The following is a 19,465-nucleotide window of genomic DNA, read 5'->3' as shown; positions in this document are numbered from 1 at the left end:
TCCTGTTAAAGCTACTTTTGCTTACTTTTTTTTTTTAAATAAAAAAGGCCTGTTAATTACAAAGAGGTGCTCTTTTCCAAAGTCTGAAACAAAAATTAAGCAATTCCTCTATCTTTGGCCTTCTATTGCTATGATGAAACACTCACCAAAATCAGCTTGGGGAAGATAGGATTTATTTCATCTAACAGCTTGTAATCCTCCATACAGGGCTGCTAGGGCAAGAACTAATGCAGAAACCATAAAGGAGTGATGCTCACTGGCTTGTCACCCATGACTTGCTCAGCCCTCTTTCTTATGGCTTGATGACCAGCCCATGGGTGGAACCACCCACAGTGATCCCTCCCCAATCATTGTCAATCAAGAAAATCTACCACAGTCTTGCCCACAGGCCAATCTGGTGAGGGTATTTTCTCAATTGATGTTCCCTCTTCCTAAATGATTCTAGCTTGTTTCAATTTGATGTAAAACTAGCCAGTGTGTCCTTATTCTGTATGGATGACTTAGCAGAGTTTAAGAGGATAGCACTGTCCATTAAGAGTTTTCATAATGAATGACAAATGCACTCTGTGATGTTCATGAAGAAATAAACATTATTACTGTCTTCAGAAATAAATTCTTATTATTACCCATCAATATAGTGTGATGTTTGGTTTGGTTTCTGTCCTTTCTTTTTTTTTTTTTTTTTTTTTTTTTTGGTGTTTTCAAGACAGGGTTTCTCTGTGTAGCCCTGGCTGTCCTGGAACTCACTCTGTAGACCAGGCTGGCCTNCTGGCTGTCCTGGAACTCACTCTGTAGACCAGGCTGGCCTCGAACTCAGAAATCCGCCTGCCTCTGCCTCCCAAGTGCTGGGATTAAAGGCATGAGCCACCACACCCGGCCCTTTCTCATTTTTTTAATCTGTGTAATTTAAATATATAAGTAGGTAGTTCATTTTGGGGAGCTGCATTTGTTAAAATTTATTACCATAGTGTCTAATTACCATCAATTGCAATAAAGAGTTATGTATCACAGCATAGTTAAGATTACTCGACATATACTTACTATCCTACCCCAGTGTCTACATTTTTTTACATATCAGTTTATTCAGCCAGTGCTTTTGAAGCTGACTTCTAGCATTATGGGACAGTCTGCTAAGCAGACAACCATGTAAAATAGACCAACCTAAGCAAATTATTTCTCGTGGTGGCTGGAAAATCAACTGATTACTGGCTTTCAGGGAGTTGGGGGTGGGGGGAAGATCCACTTAAATGAGCCAGCCCTCCCATTGTGATTTACCTTTCCTGCAAAGCCCCCTGGCCTCTCACTGTCCACCAAGATAGAAAGCCACAGACAATCCTCATCTGAAGCAGGCGCCAGTTTTGAACTTCCCAACCTCCAAAATCATGAATACAAATAAATCTTTACTTGTTCTTTATCAATCACTCAGCTTTGTGTATCCTGCTATTTCACAGACTACGGGCCAGGACACAAGCCAGGGTCAGGTTCAAGGCCAGGTTGAACATAGGGGGAAAGGAAGCTCTGTGTTAGTACATAAGGTCTTATTTTGTACCCGTAATGAGACAAAACATTTATTTTCCCTAAATAGATGCCTGATTAACTGAAAGCACTTTGTTAAGTGATTCTTAATTAGGTGGCTTGGCTTTTAATGAAGGGTTTTTAGTAATGAGCTCAAAGAACGCATGGGAATGAACGGTAGAAACAAAGAGTTAGAAAAGGCTGAGCATCTTCAGCTTGGATAAGAACTCAGGAGCAGTGATAGCCCAGAGCCAATGCCAGTGGGGAATGGACCCCACGTGGCTATTCTCTGGCTTCTGCATGGTCTCACTCAGAGCACAAACATGAATGAGTGCTGCTGCTGCTGCTGCTAACGACGAGGACACCACCAATAATGATGACAGTGGTAATTGTGATACTTTTAAGGAACTTTTTTTTTTCAAGACAGGGTTTCTCTAAGTAGCTCTGGCTTTCCTAGAACTCACTTTGTAGACCAAGCTGTCCTTGAAGCCACAGAGATCTGATTGCCTCTGCCTCCCAAGTCTGGGATTAAAGGTGTGTCCCACCACTGCCTGGCTTACTTTTAAGAAACTTTTGTTTCGAAGAAATGATAAAACTCAAAATGATTTCTCAGGCAGGCAAGGAGTCACAAATTTTGTTGTATGCTTGGTCTCTCCTATCGTGTATTCCTCTGTTCTTAAATGAAAAAGAACCACATTCCCATTTTGTTTAGGAACAAATTGAACAAGACGTAACACTTAAGCAGAGCAAAGTTTTCATTTTTCCTGTAGCTGGTCTGGAAAATTGATATTAGCCAGAAAATAAATATGAGAAGCAATGGGCAGCTGGTAGAGTGTTTACCTTTCAGTACAGCTCTTTCTGAAATTGGAATCAAAAGAAAAAATTGCTTTTGAATTAATTGAGCAAAACATCACATGGTGGTAGTTGAAAAAAATCTTTGAAAGTAAAGAGAACATTGGCTCTTGGTAGAAACATGGAGTCAGTTCAAAATCAATTTATTTTATTAGATTGGCATAGTTTAGTTTCAAAACACTAAAGGACTCAGTTCACTGGTTTGTTGTTTAGGAGGTGGCTATCATTGTAACTAGCTCGAGAGATGTAATCCTGAGGTACACATGCTAATCGTACACTCCTTTGCATTTATTCCAGGTCAGTGAATGGTGTTGTGTTAGTTTCTTGGCTGCTCCTGTGTCAAAATACCCCAACCAAAAACCAGCTTAGGGGAGAAAGCGTTTAAAATGTTTAGCTGGTAATTCCAGGGTACAGTCCGCCATTGCAGGGAAGTCAAGGCAGCAAGAACTTCAAATGTAAAATTCCATCCACACTCAAGAGAGAAACCAGCACAGGCTCTATCACTCAGCTTCCTGTCTCCACTCTTACACAGTGCAAGACCCAAAGCCAGGGAAAGATGCTGCCCTCCTGTGCCCCTCCCCCATGGACTACGTCCTCATGCATTGATACAAATAATCAAAACAATCTGCTGTTGGTGGGTTCGCAGGTCATCCTGATCTAGATGATCCCTCACTGAGACACTGGTCAGGTCATTCTAGAATCTGTCAGGTTGATAATTAAAACTAACCGTCACAGTAGTTAACGAGATTTGTGTGGGCTCTATTTTGAAACCCTGAAAAGTCAGGTTCCAAAGTTTTAGGGGTTTTAGAATTTTAGAATTAAAATATGATGATCATTTGCTCTATTAGGAATATCAGTGTGTCCTACAGAACCTCTCTCTGAACAGCTCCCTTCTGCTCTGTTTACAGACTCCTAGCATCCAGAAGGTGCTGGCCCTGCTTATTCATGGGGAGTAGAGAAATTACCAGACTCCACTTCCCAGATCCTCTGCTCTCTTGCCCATACACTCACTTCTCTCTGGACCCATCTTTTTTCTGCTACCAGGTGAGAGGAGACTTTGTTTTTCTAAGCTGGAGTCCTAGGTTTCCATCTGCGTGGGGCATTCTTTCTCTGAGCTCCAGGCCCTGCTACATTTCTCCTTCTCTCCTGCTGACTCATTTGAAACTTAAGTCCAAGATGTTGCTCCTGTCTTAGAAACTGATGAACGTCAATCAATGCCCCTCTGGTGATATTATGTTGCCTTACCTGCCAGGCTTCTTATAAAAGGGTTGTCTACTCTTGCTCTCCCCAAATCTTTATCTGTATTCCTTAACCCAGTGGTACCTGCACTTTGAAAGGTTCTCTGCAGGATTTGCCTTTGGCCACTTATCCCTTCCTATAGCGGGACATCACATTCCCTTGTGTTTCCTACCACTCACATTTTTTAAAGCTCCCTCTCCTCCCACCCCACCCCCACCCGGCTTGTAAGCAGTGGAATTTTTAGCTATGGTGCCTCCTCCCTGTATAGTGTATAAGTAACTGGGTGGTCTGAGAGTACACAAGCTGTTAGTGCTTGCTACATAAACAATCACCTCACTGTTGCTTCAAATATTTAATGTATTCTTCTGACAGCTATTCGTAGTCAACTTTGTTGCAAAATGGATTCAGGCTAAGTCTTCCAAACCAAGAACTCAGTGCTACATATTGCATTTAACCCTCTATGGGAATTACTTGGTCATCTTTACAGCAAATGTGGGAATTGCATCTTATTTCTTTCTCCTATTTAGCATCTGAGGAAACAGAAACCCTCCAGAGGTCACAGTGTTAGAAAGTAACAGTGCGGGGATTCTGCAATGGTAAATTGTGCAGCTTGTGACCAGCAAACAGTAACATGTTCTAGGGCATGACTTACAGAAGAACATTGGAAGCAGGCTAGAACAAAGACGCTATCTCCCCCCCCCAAAAAAAAATCAATAAAAACAGATAGCTTAAAACCCACATCAAGAAGAATAGCAACAAGGGGCTGAAGAAATGCTCAGGTTAAGAACACTGCTGCTCTTCCAGAGGACAGGGTTTGATTCCAAGCACCCACAGGATGGCTCACAACCTTCTGTAACTCCAGTTCTAGGAGATCCAGTGATCTCTTCTGGACTCTGCAGCACTGTGGTACACAGACATATATGCTACAAAACACTCCCATACATATAAGAAGGAATAATAATAACAATGATAAATTTAAAGCTGCAATGTGGAAGCTGGCCTTCTCTGTCTCCTAACACTGAGAAATGAACTTGGAGATTGAATCAAGGGTGTATGGTGAGCCACTGAGAAGAGACACTGGAGAATATGACAGAAAGCCCAACTTCCAGGTTGGGAGAGAAGCTTGCAGAGATTGGAGGAATTAGTATCATATGTCTGGCCCTATTCCTCAAATCTACTTGGGGTCAACCTGACTGATGGCAGCCAGCCCATAGAGATGCAGAGATGGGCATATGACCAGTTTCCTGTTTTCTGATATAAGAGGCAGAGATATTGCAAACCTCTTACAAATCCCTGTGTTTGGACAGTGTCCCAATACAGAGCTCCAGGAGATGGGACAGAAGAAGATGAGAGATAGACCCATAACAGCTTCAGTGAGGCTGTGACCCTCTCCAGAGAGATGGAATATAGGCAAAATGTCCTGCACTCTACTACACAGGCGCAGGCATACTGAAAGACTTAGGAGCCTGCAACAACCGTAGGTCAGAACAGTGAGGATGCAACCTTGAACTCACAACCCAGGTAGGAGCTGCCGAGAGCAGCCCAGGAGGCTGTGTATAGTCATCAGAGGCCAGATGGTTCCAGGTCACAAGAGAGAAAAACCACAGGGTATTCTAGCAAGGGTAGATCACAACAGGGAGACTAAGGAGTCCTTTCCTGCTGCCATTATGTTATTCGAGCTGAAATGTGTCTTGCAAAGAGAAGCAAAATGAAGGCAAAGCAAACTCCATCCCTTAAAAGATGGAGTGTTCATGCCACAGAAACGTGGTAAGCTTATGTAGAAGTTAGGTCCTGTTCCCAGACTCAGGCTCCCAGAAATAAGACTCAGACTCAAAATATATTTACAAATACCTTGGCCATATAGCTAGGCTCTTCTCTGACTACATTATAACTTAAGTTATCCCATTTATTTTTAATCTACGTTCTGCCGTGTGGCTGATTGCCTGTGCTTGGGTACAATGAGTCCCTCTGGTCACATTTTCCCAGGCAAAACCCTGGTCTTGCTCTACCTAGAATTCTTTCTGCCTCCTGGATGTCCCACCTTCTGTCCTACCCTTTCCTATAGGCCATGGGTTTTGTTTTGGTTTGTTGTTGTTGTTGTTGTTGTTGTTGTTTTGAGACAGTGTTTCTCTGTATAGCCCTGGCTGTCCTGGAGCTCACTTTGTAGACCAGGCTGGCCTCGAACTCAGAAATTCGCCTGCCTCTGCCTCCCCAGTGCTGGGATTAAAGGCGTGAGCCACCACGCCCAGCTAGGCCATGGATTTTTTAATTGACAGGCGATGTATTCATACAATATACAAGATGTTCTCTCTATAAGTGCAGTTTAGGAAACTCAAGACTTGAGTTTAAGAGACAGGAGATTGGGAAGAGAGTGAAGTAAGACCCCAGGCATGGAGCAGACAGGTTTTGAGAAAGAGGCCATGGGCATGTCTTCTAGAGTGCTCTTTGTTTTTCTGCCCTGAAATGACCAGACATAGAAAGCCTAGCAGACAACTATCCTAGTTTCCTCTTCCTCTTCCTCTTCCTCTTCCTCCCCCTCATCTTCCTCCCCTCCCTCTCCTCTTTTTTTTTCTGAAAAAAAAAAAAGTACTGAAAAGAAGCAGCTGAAGGAAGAGGGTATTTTGGCTTATGATTTGAGGTGACACAGGTTGTCTGGCCTCAGAAGCCAGGTGTCCAACATTTAAGGCAGTTGGGCACACTGTGTCTACAGTCAGGAAGCAGACAGATGCTGTAGCTCAGTCCACCTCCTCCTACACAGGCCAGGACTTCAGCCATGGGATGGCACTATCCACACTAGGGATGATTCTATCCTTGTCAGCTAAACCTTTCTGGAAATGCCCTCAAAGATACACCCAGAGCTGCTTCCCAGTCAATCTTAGACCCAGTCTAGCCAACAGTGAAGATAGACCAACACATAGTTTTTATTTTTTTTCATTTTTATATTTATATATGCATGCATGCTTGTATGTATTTATTTACTGTTTTTCTTTCTTTCTTTTTTCTTTTTCTTTTTTCTTTTTTCTTCTTCTTCTTCTTTTTTTTTTTTTTTTTGAGACAGGTTCTCTCTACATAGTCTGACTGCCCTGGAATTTACTATGTAGACCACACTGGCCTTGAACTTCCTGATACCTTGCCTTCTTAGTGTTGGGGTAGTAGTAGGAAAGCAAATACTTTGGGGGTAGGAAGGGATCAAGTTGGTTTTATTAAAGATTAAAAGTCAATTAATCCAAAGCGTTGATTCTGACAGTTTGTCTTTGTTTCGAGTTTTAACTGTAACCAAACAGTGCAGTCTTCTGGGTCTAGCCTTGAGCACATGCTTCAGTGAACTGTCATTGTCACTCCAAGCCCTTTGCAGGAGATACACACAGCCACAGGTTAAATTCTGTCCCTAAATATGTGAAGCAGTGGCTGCTGGACAGTCCTGGGAGAGTTCTGGAGTGACATCTGTGTTTGTTTTCTGGAACTGTCATAAGTACTGCAACTGGGTGTCTGAAGCAACAGATACTGTTTCAAATTCCTGGAGGCTAAAAGTGTAAAACTGGGACTGGAGAGATAGCTCAGGAGTTAAGAACACTTGCTGCTTTTCCCAGAGGACTTGGTGTTGGTATTCTGTCTGGACTCCACCCCTATAGTTACCTGGCAACAGCCAGGTATGCTCCTCCCACGGTTACCTGGCAACGGCCAGGTAGGCCTGGGCCTATAAAAGGGGCTGTTTGCCTCCCCCTCTCTCTCTTACTCCTGCTTCTCTCCCTTGTCTCTTCCCCCCTCTCTCCCCATTCCCTTACCCCCCTCTATCCACGTGGCCATGTCTGGCCTCTACTTCTCTCTTTCTCTCTCTGCCTTTCTCTGCCTCTACTACCCTCTTAACTCCCCTGCCCATGCCCTGAATAAACTCTATTCTATACTATACCGTCGTGTGGCTGGTCCCTCAGGGGGAAGGGATGCCTTGGCATGGGCCCGCAGAGGCACCCCCTTCCCCCACACCCAGATAGAACGCGTCTTAATATTTCTTTATCTTTTTATAAACACATGACCTGGGTTCAGTTCCCAGCACTCATGGGCAAATTCCCACTTCCAACAGCCAGAAGATCCGACACCCTCTTCTGGCTTCTGAGGGCACTGCATGCATGGTACACAGGCATACAAACATGCAAACACCTATACACATGAAACAAAAATAAACCTTTTTACTTTTTTTAAAGTGAAATCACAGAGTTGGCTGAGGTAGCTCCTACTGAGGGCTGAACTGAGTGATGTACCTGGTCATCCTTGTGTTCACACCTTGTTATCCTGTGTCCAGATTCTTCCTTATAGAACACACTTCAATGGACTCAGGACGAACCGTGTTGGTCTGTTTAACTTGGTTGCCTTTGTGAGACTGCTTCCAAGTGGGAGAACGTGTTACTAGGGATTAGAGATTCAAGATGTGATTTAAAGGGACACAGGGTCAGCTTCTAGCGGTATCTTTTACAGGCTTTTGTTCAGTCAGTGGGTACTAGACACTCCCTATATGTCTAAGAGGTCTTTAAGTAAGACTTGAGGGATCCCCCTGTCTCTGTAACTCAAAAGTGCAGGCCCTCCTCCTTCCCTTCTTTCTCCTCCTCTTCCTTCTCCTTCTCCTCTTCCTCTTCCTCCTCTTCCTCCTCCTCCTCTTCCTCCTCCTCCTCTTCCTCCTCCTCCTCCTCCTCCGCCTCCTCCTCCTATTTTTCTTTTCAGGATAGAGTTTCTCTTTAGAGCCCTGTCCTGGAACTCTCTCCTTAGATCAGGCTGGCCTCGAACTCAGAGATCTGCCTGCCTCTNCCTCTGCCTCCCGAGTGCTGAGACTAAAGGAGTGTGCTGCCACAGGCTTTTTTTGTTGTTATTCATTGTTTTTCTGTTCATTTGTTCCTTTTGTTTTGCTTCAGGACTTCCCTTCCTAAGACAATCTCTTTTTTTTTGACTTTCAGGTCTCTACCCACTTCTTGCCCTCTTCTGTCTCTCTAGCTCCCTGGCAGACCTGTAGCCTAACCCTCCTTTTTTCTACTGTAGATAACTCCCTAGATGATGAGGCCCACTGCCTGTAGCTCCCACTCCATCTACGGAGGGATGATCCAGCATCTGGATTTCTGCTCTGGCCCCGCTTCCGTAAATCCAGACCCAGATGTGCAACTGCCTGACAAGTGTCTCCACCTGAGTGTCACCCAGGCCACTTAGAGTTGTTGTCTCCACACGCCTCTCATCTTACAGATACTGTCCTCAAAAGACACATTCTGTGGAGGAAGACTGTGAAAAACAAAAATTCCCACTGGGTATAAAGACATTGGAGAAACTCCGAGTAGCTTAAGCGAAGCAGTTTATTTTACAATGTTACAAAGCCAGGTGTCATTGGGAACAGTGGGTGCTCTCATCAAGCACAGAAAACAGTTTTGATAACCAAGGGCCTAGGGGGCTGGAGAGATGGCTCAGCAGCTAAGAGCCTTGGTTGATCTTCCTGAGGACATAGGTTCAATTCTCAGCACCCACAGGGAGGCTCACCAAGAGCCCTCCCTTCGTTCATCTCTGCTTCTCTACATTTTACATCCTGTTTGTTTTAAAGTGCACCAGGAATGTGACCTTGTTTGCACACCTCAGTCAGCTTTACTAGTCAGGCTGTTAAGGGCAGTGGCCCATTGTCTCAGCTATTCCTCCAGGTCATCTTGTCCCAGAGAAGTCATGCTTAGTCATAGGCAGTGCCCACAGTGCTTTGGGTGAACTACTAAATTAACCAATAAAGCAGCATCTAATAATTAGGCGTTTTACCTTATAATACTTTAATGAGGCAAGCTATATTGTTGCAATTCTCTACTCTGACCTTTTAGTTTGAGTGGGTGAGCTTGTGGCGGAGAACTAGCCAGCCAGCAGGGGTCCAGGGCTTTCTGTATCTGTAACTAGACACAGATTGACTCAAAGATACTTTTATTTTATTTTACTTTAATGGGAGAGTCCTCAGCAAACACTAAGAGCAGCTCTAGCCTACATTCCAGTCTCACTGAATTTTCCTATTGATTTTATTGGGACCTAGCCTTGATTTCCATATCTAACAAATCATAGACCCAACTCGTGTTTCTATTCCATCCCAACTGTCTCTTGAATCTTTTCATGAACAGTCGAGGGGAGTGTTTATCAGTCACAGGACTGAACATTTGGCTGCTGTTAGCACCTTCATTCAGGCCACAGTCCATACTTGGCTGCATGAACTGAATCACTTCCTAAATGGATTCTCACCTCCAGCTGCTGCACTCCACAGGCACATCTCTCTAGCCCAGTACAAACATCATCCTGCCTTTGTTCTTTTGAGACAAAGCCTCCTGTAGCCCAGGCTGGCTTTGAATTACATAACCAAGGATGGCTTTAAACTTCTGATTATTCTGCTTTCGATTCCCAAGTGCTGGGTTTACAAATTGCCAGCTCACCTGACTAACATGTGTGTGTGTGTGTGTGTGTGTGTGTGTGTGTGTGTGTGTGTGTGTATAAGTGAGTGAGATATATATCACACCTGAAAAGCAAATCAGATTCCATTACCCATGGATGTGAGCCATCACATAGTTGCTGGGAACTGAACTCAGGACCTCTGGAAGAGCAATCAGTGCTCTCAACCGCTGAGCCATCTCTCCAGCACACCTCTCTGTTTTCAACAGTGCATTCTAAGGTCTAGCCAGAGTTAGTCACAGCTCATGAAGACACCCAATTACTGTGTACACTGCTGCCGGCTACTGAGGCTCTCTACTTAGAAGTCAGTCTCTCCAGAAGGGTTTCCTCAACTAAGTTCTATGTGTGTTTACACAGATTTTGCATTGTGCTTCTCCACGAGATAATTTTTGTTTTTCAATACAGAGACTGATGGAGACTTGTAGAACCATTTATTATAGATGATGGTCTTTTGGGACTAACCTGGAATCTTCTCTATATGTTCCCATACACCCTGCAACACATGCATTCATATTATTTTAATTTTCTTTCCATTAGACTGTAAACTCTGTGAAGGTATGGATTGTGTCTGGCAACTTCTCTCTGTGTGATCAATCTCTATATTCTGGAAATATGATACATAGTATGTGCTCGGTGAATATTTGTTGAGTGGGATGAATGAATTTAATCAGGATGAGCATGTATACACTACTTTTGAAATGAGATGCCTTTTAGTTCAGTAATAGGTAACTATTTAATTCTATAGAGTGACTATAAAAGCCCTTCGTTTTTATTAAAGATTTATTTACTTTAGGTATGTGAGTACATTGTCTGTCTTCAGACACACCAGAAAAGAGCATCGGATCCCATTACAGATGGTTGTGAGCCACCCTGTGGTTGCTGGGAATTGAACTCAGGACCTCTAGAAGAGCAGTCAGTGCTCTTAACTGCTGAGCCTTCTCTCCAGCCCCATAAAAGCCTTTCTTGAGGAACTGAAATTCACTGGTTTCAAAAACCAATGGAGGTATATCATAACTTCCCTGGGTGGCTTTTTCTGTTGGGAATGTTTGATGCCTGCCAGGCTGGCCCTCTAATTCAGAATCAGGGTAGTGGGCTCATGGTCCCCCTCAGATCTCACCTCTCTGCCTCATTCCAGGAATCAGGAGGCACACAGCTTTCTCCTCATGAGTTTTTAGCATCCCATGCTGTGTTCTCTTTGCCCAAGTAACTAATAGGGAGAAGACTTCCTTCCTGTAAGCTAAGCTTCAAAAACATATTCCCCTTCCACTTAAGCACTGCTCCCTCACAGTAAACCTCATTTTCCTCTCACATTCATTACTGAGTCTTTCCCCAAAGTGAAAACCAAACCAAACCAAACCAAACCAAACCAAACCAAACTAAGCTAAACTAAACGTCCTTGCCAGGCATGGAGGCACACATCTTAAATCCCAGCACTCAGGAGTCAGAAGCAGGCTGATCTCTCTGAGTTCAAGGCCAGCCTGGTCTAGAGAGTGAGTTCTAGGACATCTAGAATTATGTAGAGAAAAACTGTCTCATAAAAACAAAAAACAAAACAAACAACAAAAATGAGAGAGAAAGAGAAAGAGAAAGAGAGAAAGAGAAAGAAAGAGAAAGAAAACCCTCTTAGCTTAGGTCACTGAGCTTAAAACAGTTGTTTGGGTATATTTTTTCCCACTTAGTGGATATTTAATGTGCAGTATCTGGAGACATCTTTGGCTATCACAGCCAACTGTAATTTTATCGGTGTATAGTAGATAGGGGTCAAGTATGCCACTAAACAAGATTATAATGTGATGATCTAGACAGCTTTCCACTCCCCGAGTACGCAGGCCCTAGGTGCTGAGCTTGAAGAGCAGATGGTTTCCCTGGGTCTTTTCTTTTCTTTTTCTGAACCTCATTCAGCATGAACAGGGCTTGCTAGGGATTTACAAGCAGTAATAAGGAGTTGGGTCAAATCCGCAGGAGCTAAGTGGAGACTACAAATTTCTGTTAGATTTCCTATAACTTACAATGCAGAACTACAAACGTTCATACCCACTTTAAAGTCAACTTGCAAGGAAGTCACCTTAATTTATTCTTTGGAATCTTTTAATAAGGCAAGAAGGGTACAAGTTCCCAAGCAATAGAAAAGGTACTGACATCAGCACACCTTTCTAAAGCAACCTCTTGCCTTGTCCCCACCCCCACCCCCTTCTCTTCAGTGCTCAGTGTTGACCCAGGGTTTTGTATGGGCTAGGCACATGCTTCACCCTCAGGCTGCATCTCCAGCCCTCTCTCCTGTCTTTTGACCAAGTAGAACATAGTGCCAAAGCTTCCCCCACCAGGCTTCTCTCACTAGCTGGCTGACTACTCTGCAAAGAATCCTTTCTCCAATACCTGGAGTTAAAAAGAGCGCCTGTTAACCAATGTACACAAAACATCTAAAAGTATAGAAACCAGCAAAACTTGTAAAATCTTAAAAAGTTGATTCATTTGGAAAACAGTTAGCACGTTAGTCTCTTTAAGGTAAACCCTCCAGTAAATTCTTATATGATGGTGGTTGTTCAACTGATGTAACCGTTATCTCCTACTGCGTGCTAGGAATTTTAATTGGCAGAAACAATCCCCCAATGCAGACATGAAATTCCTAAGTAATTCAAATCGTGTATTGGCCACTCATGATTGTTCTATGGTAACCTGCTGAACACTATAGTCCGGCTGTATTCTTTCTGATGTTAGCTTTTTGACCCATGTAGATAGTAGATACTCTAAAATTAGTTCTTTCAATCTCAAAACAGAAATAAAAGAAATTTGATTCAGGGATGAAGCAATGGCCCAGTTGTTAAGAGGGCATACTGTTCCTTCAGAGGCCCTGGCTTCAGTTCCCAGCATCCTCATCAGCCAGTTCACAACTGCCTGGGACTCCACTCTGACTCCCTCTGGTCTCCATGGGCAACCTCATGCACTTGGTTCATCTAAACTCATGAAGACAATAAGAATAAATCTTTGACATCGGGCAGTAATGGCGCACGCCTTTAACCCCAGCACTTGGGAGGCAGAGGCAGGCAGATTTCTGAGTTCGAGGCCAGCCTAGTCTACAGAGTGAGTTCCAGGATAGCCAGAGCTATACAGAGAAACCCTGTCTCAAAAACAAAACAAAACAAAACAGAATAAATCTTTGAGAGTGTTGACTCATGTTTCTATGAATGTGAATACACCAGTTGATTTTACATTAGTGATAGAAGCAACAAAAAAATGACATAAGGGAGAAGATATTATTGACACTCATAGCTTAGAGGGTTTCAGTCTGCCATGGGTGAGAAAGCAGGTGGAGAAGCTCAGCTAATGGGGGGTGGGGTGGGGGCTGCTCGAATGACAGCGGATGAGGGGACAGGAAAAGGGCAGAGCCAGCTCTTGGCTGGCTTTCCCTAGCACATAGACCGTGCCATTCATACTCACCGTAGCTCTTTCCTCTTGCTTAACCCTCTTTGAAAACATCTTATAGACACATACAGAGGTATGCCTCACCATCTTTTAGCTAATTCTAAATCTAATCAAGTTGACAGTGAAGATTAACAGTCACAGTGAACCTATGACTTAAGAAGCAATAATATTAGTACTTCTCATTTTCAACACAATTCTTTTGACTTGTTATTACGCCTTAAAATTTGTACAACAATGACAGAGTAAACCCATCCTCATTCCTTTGCCCTTTCTATCTTTCCCCACTAGGTGCTTATTCAATTGTACAGGAAATTACTTTTTCCAGAATGAACCTCCTTACTCAACATGAACTTCCAGGAAGAGTCTACAGTCAGGCCCATCCCCACTCTGAATCTTCATTGGCATCAGCATGCCTGAGGTGTAACCAACACCTGATGGAAACACACACAGCTTATTCCACTAACAGAGCAAGGGGAGGCCCTGGGAAGTGGGCCAGCTAGTGAGAGAAGCCTGGTGGGGGAAGCTTTGGCACTATGTTCTACTTGGTCAAAAGACAGGAGAGAGGGCTGGAGATGCAGCCTGAGGGTGAAGCATGTGCCTAGCCCATACAAAACCCTGGGTCAACACTGAGCACTGCAGAGAAGGGGGTGGGGGTGGGGACAAGGCAGGAGGTTGCTTTAGAAAGGTGTTCTGATGTCAGTACCTTTTCTATTGCTTGGGAACGTGTACCCTTCTTGCATTATTAAAAGATTCCAAAGAATAAATTAAGGCACCTTCTTTTCAAGCAGACTTTAAAGTGGGTATGGACGTTTGTAGTTCTGCATTGTTAAGTTTATAGGGCTTGTAGGTATAGGACTTACAATCCTGGCTTATGTTTTAGAGATCAAAGACGGTCAGACTCAGAATCAGATCTCCTGTACAGCTGAAGGGCACACCTAGAATTTGAAACAAAGACATTTGAGAAATAGCATCAGGCTGAGGTGGTCTAGGAAATTTCACAATCCACAGAGCCTGTAGGTAGGGAGCTGCCAGAGTCCTGACACCACCCTCCCACAACCAAGCCACTGCTGTTGTCTCCTCCTGTCTGAGCAGTGCCTCCTCTTTGCATTTCTGCTTAGTCATCAAACTGGTCATAGCAGGAGCGGAGGCACTGGAGATGGGGGTGTCCCAGGCTCCCCAGGGACGGAGAAAGCTGTTCTCTGCCCCTCTGAGATTCTAGAGAGGAAGGGAGGCCTTTCTCCACCAAACTGAAAGAAGGCTTGGGTGCTGAGTCGGCAAAGAAACCAAGGAGCATCTGATCCAGTGAAATTAAATTGTCACAGTATGAGCCGGACCCCAAAGTCCTGGGACTGCTTCCCAGCCCTGAAAACAAACGGAAACGTCGTGGGATCTTACAATGTTTATTTACACTGCTGGGCAGGGCGGAGCTGAAAGGCAACTTGTAGAGAGCTCTTAAAAGTCACACCTAACTCAGAAGGTGAGAGGAAATAGAAAACCTTAAGGCTTGGAGGAGCCCCTTGGAGCCTCCGTGTAGCCGTGATAGTTTGGCCTCTGGGTCCACCTGCTGGTGCGCTTCGCTTTCACAGCGGATCACTGTACGTGATTCTGTCTCCCTGCAGTGTAGCAACTGCCACACACAGCTCAAGATGTAAAGATGGGTTCTCTGAAAGAACCGAAGAGGGAGTGGTTGGTGAAGAAGGCAAGTCTCTGTGGGGCCAGGTGTGATCGAGGGATCTCAGTGGATGTGTTTACATTTCTGAGGACACACGAGATGCCCCCAGCCTTGCCCCCTGAGCCTGGGTAAAGAATTTCTACAGTTCTGAGGCTGGCTGCACAATTGATACCATGAGTGTCAGGGAGCCTCACTTCACCACTATGGTCAAGACAGTCAGCAGGTGCCTGCTAGAATTGCAGTCCAGTAGGACCTCCCCCATGCTCAGGCGCGCGTGCGCGTGTGTGCGTGCGCGTGTAGCTGCCTGGGCGGGCCTGCTGTCATTGCACTGTTCACAACCTCTGTGCCTAAGACTTACATGTGTTGTTCAGTCAGCTGGATTTACTCTCTAATTCCTAAATTCCCATGCCTCCCTTCTTCAGCTTCAAGGACCAGCAATTCCTCTGACCTGCCAATTTAGATGGCACATTTGAGCTTACTCAGGCTACACATCACAACCCGGAGATATACTGGGGATGATGTCACACTTGGAAGTCACTTATTGCTAAACTGCACTTGGCTGACAATAGGTGGAATGGCCCATGATGTCAGGGATCTTGGGGAGATCCCTGCGGAGACAAAAACCAGGACTGCTGTGGCTAGTGCTTGCTGGGCTTAATCACCTCCATTCAGAGGGACAAAGTGAGCCCAAAACAACTTCAGAAATTCAACCTAGCTTGTTACTGTTCTTAAATATAGGCTTAATTAAATCAAGCAAATGCGCGCGCGTGCGCAGAGCTCTGAGCAGTTTAACACATGTGGAGACCTGTATGTACCACACCTCCAGCATGTAAATGCAGTTTGTGAAGCGGCTAGAGCCAGTTCCAGCTTGGGTGTGTGAAGGGTGGAATGTTGGTACCCAAAGTAGCGAGCATCCCAGTCTCCGGGAGGGCTTGTTAGAGCAGACTGCTGTCGCCAGATGATGTGAGGATGCTGGCTCAGGGACCATCCTCACAACCAAGATCAGGATAACCAGGAGTTAAGCCGCTCACGTGTATATGGTACAAGCAGCCAGGCACGTGTTGTGCTCCTGCGGTGCCGGCTACTTGAGACAGAAGTAGGAAGATTGTGTGAGCCCAGGAGCTTGAGACTAGCCTCAGCAATATACTTGACTAAGAAAGAAAAGACATGATCATACAGAGGAGGAAAGCCTACTGGCAGCACAGTTTCAATTAACATGAATTTAACATGTACTTAGCCAATTGGTCTTCTAGTCATCTTATATTCATTCATTCCGATGACTCTAAATGTTCAATAACTTTCTTACAATTACACATTGCTTTCCTAAATATATAAAAAGATTTCCAGGGTGACTGACTCTTGATGCCTCTGTTTGGTCAAAGAAACTGAAAAGCTGTGTTTGAAGAAGTTAATGGCTGGGCAGTGGTGGTGCACGCCTTTAATCTCAGCACTTGGAGGGCAGATTTCTGAGTTCGAGGCCAGCCTGGTTTCCAGAGTGAATTCCAGGACAGCCAGGTCTACACAGAGAAACCCTGTCTTGAAAAAAGCCAAAAAGAAGAAGAAGAAGAAGAAGAAGAAGAAGAAGAAGAAGAAGAAGAAGAAGAAGAAGAAGAAGAAGTTGTTGTTGTTGTTATTGCCATATGGTCAGCCACACAGCTGATAAACTGAGGCACTAGGACTCACACACAGGTAGTCAACGTCCTGAAGAAGTGTGCTTAGCTTTTGCCTCTGGATGCAACCTTTCCAGTTTTCTGTCACCTAGAGATTTGATGAAGATGTCTTTTTTTTTAAGGGGTTGGCTTTCAGCCTGGGCTATAGCTGAGTGGTAAAGTGTTCGCTTGCCTAGAATGCATGAAGCCCTGGATTCAATCCCCAGTGCAGAAAATAGAGACTGGCCTTTGTCCAGCACTTTCTGGCTCCCAGACCTTACACTTGGCAGTGGGTAAACAACATCCAAGACTGACAAGGGAAAAAGGCTAGGCACAGAGTGCCTTCAGTTCCCGGCGCCAGCTATATGATGAAGCCACAAAGGGTTTGTTTATTGGTTTGTATGCCCAAAGGATAAGAGAAATAGATTGTGTTTCAGAGACTTCGGATCTACAGAAAAGGATCTTGTGGCAAAGAGGTGGCATGTGATTTATCAGTGAAAGGTGAGGCAAAGTCTGCCTTTCTGAATGTTAAGGGACAGGGGTGTGGCCTAGGGCAGACCACCTGTACAATGTGTGTGAGGCTCTGGGTTCTCTCCCTGCCCCTGTAGTTTGAGTTGCTACCTTGTTTTAAGTTGGAACTTCCTAGGAAATGATACTACAGCGAGCCTGCCCAGCTTGTGTATATTTCCTTCCTCAAGTAGTTTGCTTAACTGTTGAGGAGTTACTAATGAGCTTCAGGTTTCACACATGCTAATCAGATGACCTCCCACTGAGCTCATCTCAGCCGAATTGTGATATTGCTGTTGCTGCTGTTGTTGTTTTAGTAAGTTAGCCTTTGGTGGTTATTCACTTTTGTTGGTTTTATCATGTCAGAGAGCTCATGTGAATGTGCACATGCAGAAGCCAGAGGCGGATGAAGTGGAAACTTCAGGGTTCTTTGGAAAGTCGGTTGGATGGTGTTTGGGGCAAACATGTGAAGGGACGCTTAGCTGAAGTGGACACAGGTGAAAGACTAAGGCAGACTCATGACAGGACATTTAGTAGACACAGGAGAAAGGATGTTCTGCTAAAACAAGCACACGCAAGGACACGTGATGAAGGATTCTTGGGTAGCCTCATGCATGTATTTGGTTTGCCTTACTTTACATAATTGAGCTGCATTTGTTGGAACTCCATAGAGAAAGAAATGCACCAAAAGACTTCTGTTGGTATGCTGCAGTTTCTTGCCAATTCTGTGGACTCTGGATGACTGGCAGAGTGATGTCAGATAAGACGGATGCACATGTTGAGGCAAGACATGTACTGAGGCAAAACCTGTGGAGGACATGTGATGTCTGGAGAGTATAAATAGGACTCAACAGACAGTAACGGAGGCAGAGCTGGGCTTGCTTATAGAGCTAGCAACACTTGTGGGTCTCGCGTCGTCGCTGATCTTCCATTCCCTGAGAGAGGCACAGCCAAGAACTTCTCCTGGGATTCCTCTGGGTCCCTCCTGCTGACTCAAGCCAGGCTGGTGTCTGGCTGCCTCTGCTAGGTAGTGCCACCGCTGCTGATTTGTATATATAAACTATATATACATATACATATATGTGTATGTGTGTGGTGTGTATGTGATATATATATGTATATGTATACACACATATATGTATATATGGTATATGTATGTATGGTATATATGTATGGTATGTATATGGTTAACATGAAGAAATATTAACATATATGGTTAATATTAATAAATATTTATTTATTTATTATGGTTCTGGGGATTGAACCTAGGGCCTTGTGGCTGAATCATCTTTTATACCCCTATCTATTTCTCTACATATATATGTATCTATATCTCTATACCTATACAGATATATCTATATATTTATGCCTATATCTATCTATTTTGTATATATATATATCTCGAGAGAGAGAGAGAGAATATAAAATGTTCAAGTGGAAAATAAACAACAATGAATATTCTCTGGTCAAGCAGATAGGTAAAATCTACTAAACCTGTCTATCACTTCTAATTCTACTTCCATAATAATATTTTTTAAAGATCTATTTATTTATTTATTTTATGTATATGAGTAGCTGTACAGATGGTTGTGAGCCTTCATGTGGTTGTTGGGAATTGAATTTTAGGACTTCTGCTCACTCCAGTCAACTCGGCTCACTCCAGCACTGTTCACTCCTGACCAAAGATTTATTTATTAATATAAATAAGTACACTCATTTGCCTAGGAACTTCATGAATTCATTGTTGTTTGTTTGTTTGTTTTGTTTTTGTTTTGTTTTGTTTTTCTTTTTTTATGTTTTAATCATTAAATAGATTTTTATTTAATAATGAATTTCATACACAAACGTTTGGCATTGAAAACATCCTACCATCCAAAGAGAAAAAACTCAATCATGGTATTTAACTCTAAAAAGAAAAATCACTATAAGAATTTTTCTTTCAATTTTTGGCTGACCATTTTTCTTTTTCTTTTTCTTTCTTTTTAATGGGATTCTTTTTATTTATTCATTTATTTTTTTAGAATTCATTGTTTTTAATAACTGAGTAGTACTCCATTGTATAAATTTACCACATTTTCTGTATCCAGTCCTCTGTTGAAGGATATCTGTGTTCTTTCTAGCTCCTAGCTATTATAAATAAGGCTGCTATGAACATAGTGGA

The sequence above is a fragment of the Mus pahari genome, chromosome 3 (genome assembly GCF_900095145.1).
Source record: "Mus pahari chromosome 3, PAHARI_EIJ_v1.1, whole genome shotgun sequence".
NCBI lineage: Eukaryota > Metazoa > Chordata > Mammalia > Rodentia > Muridae > Mus > Mus pahari.
Note: the sequence above shows the minus strand (reverse complement) of the source record.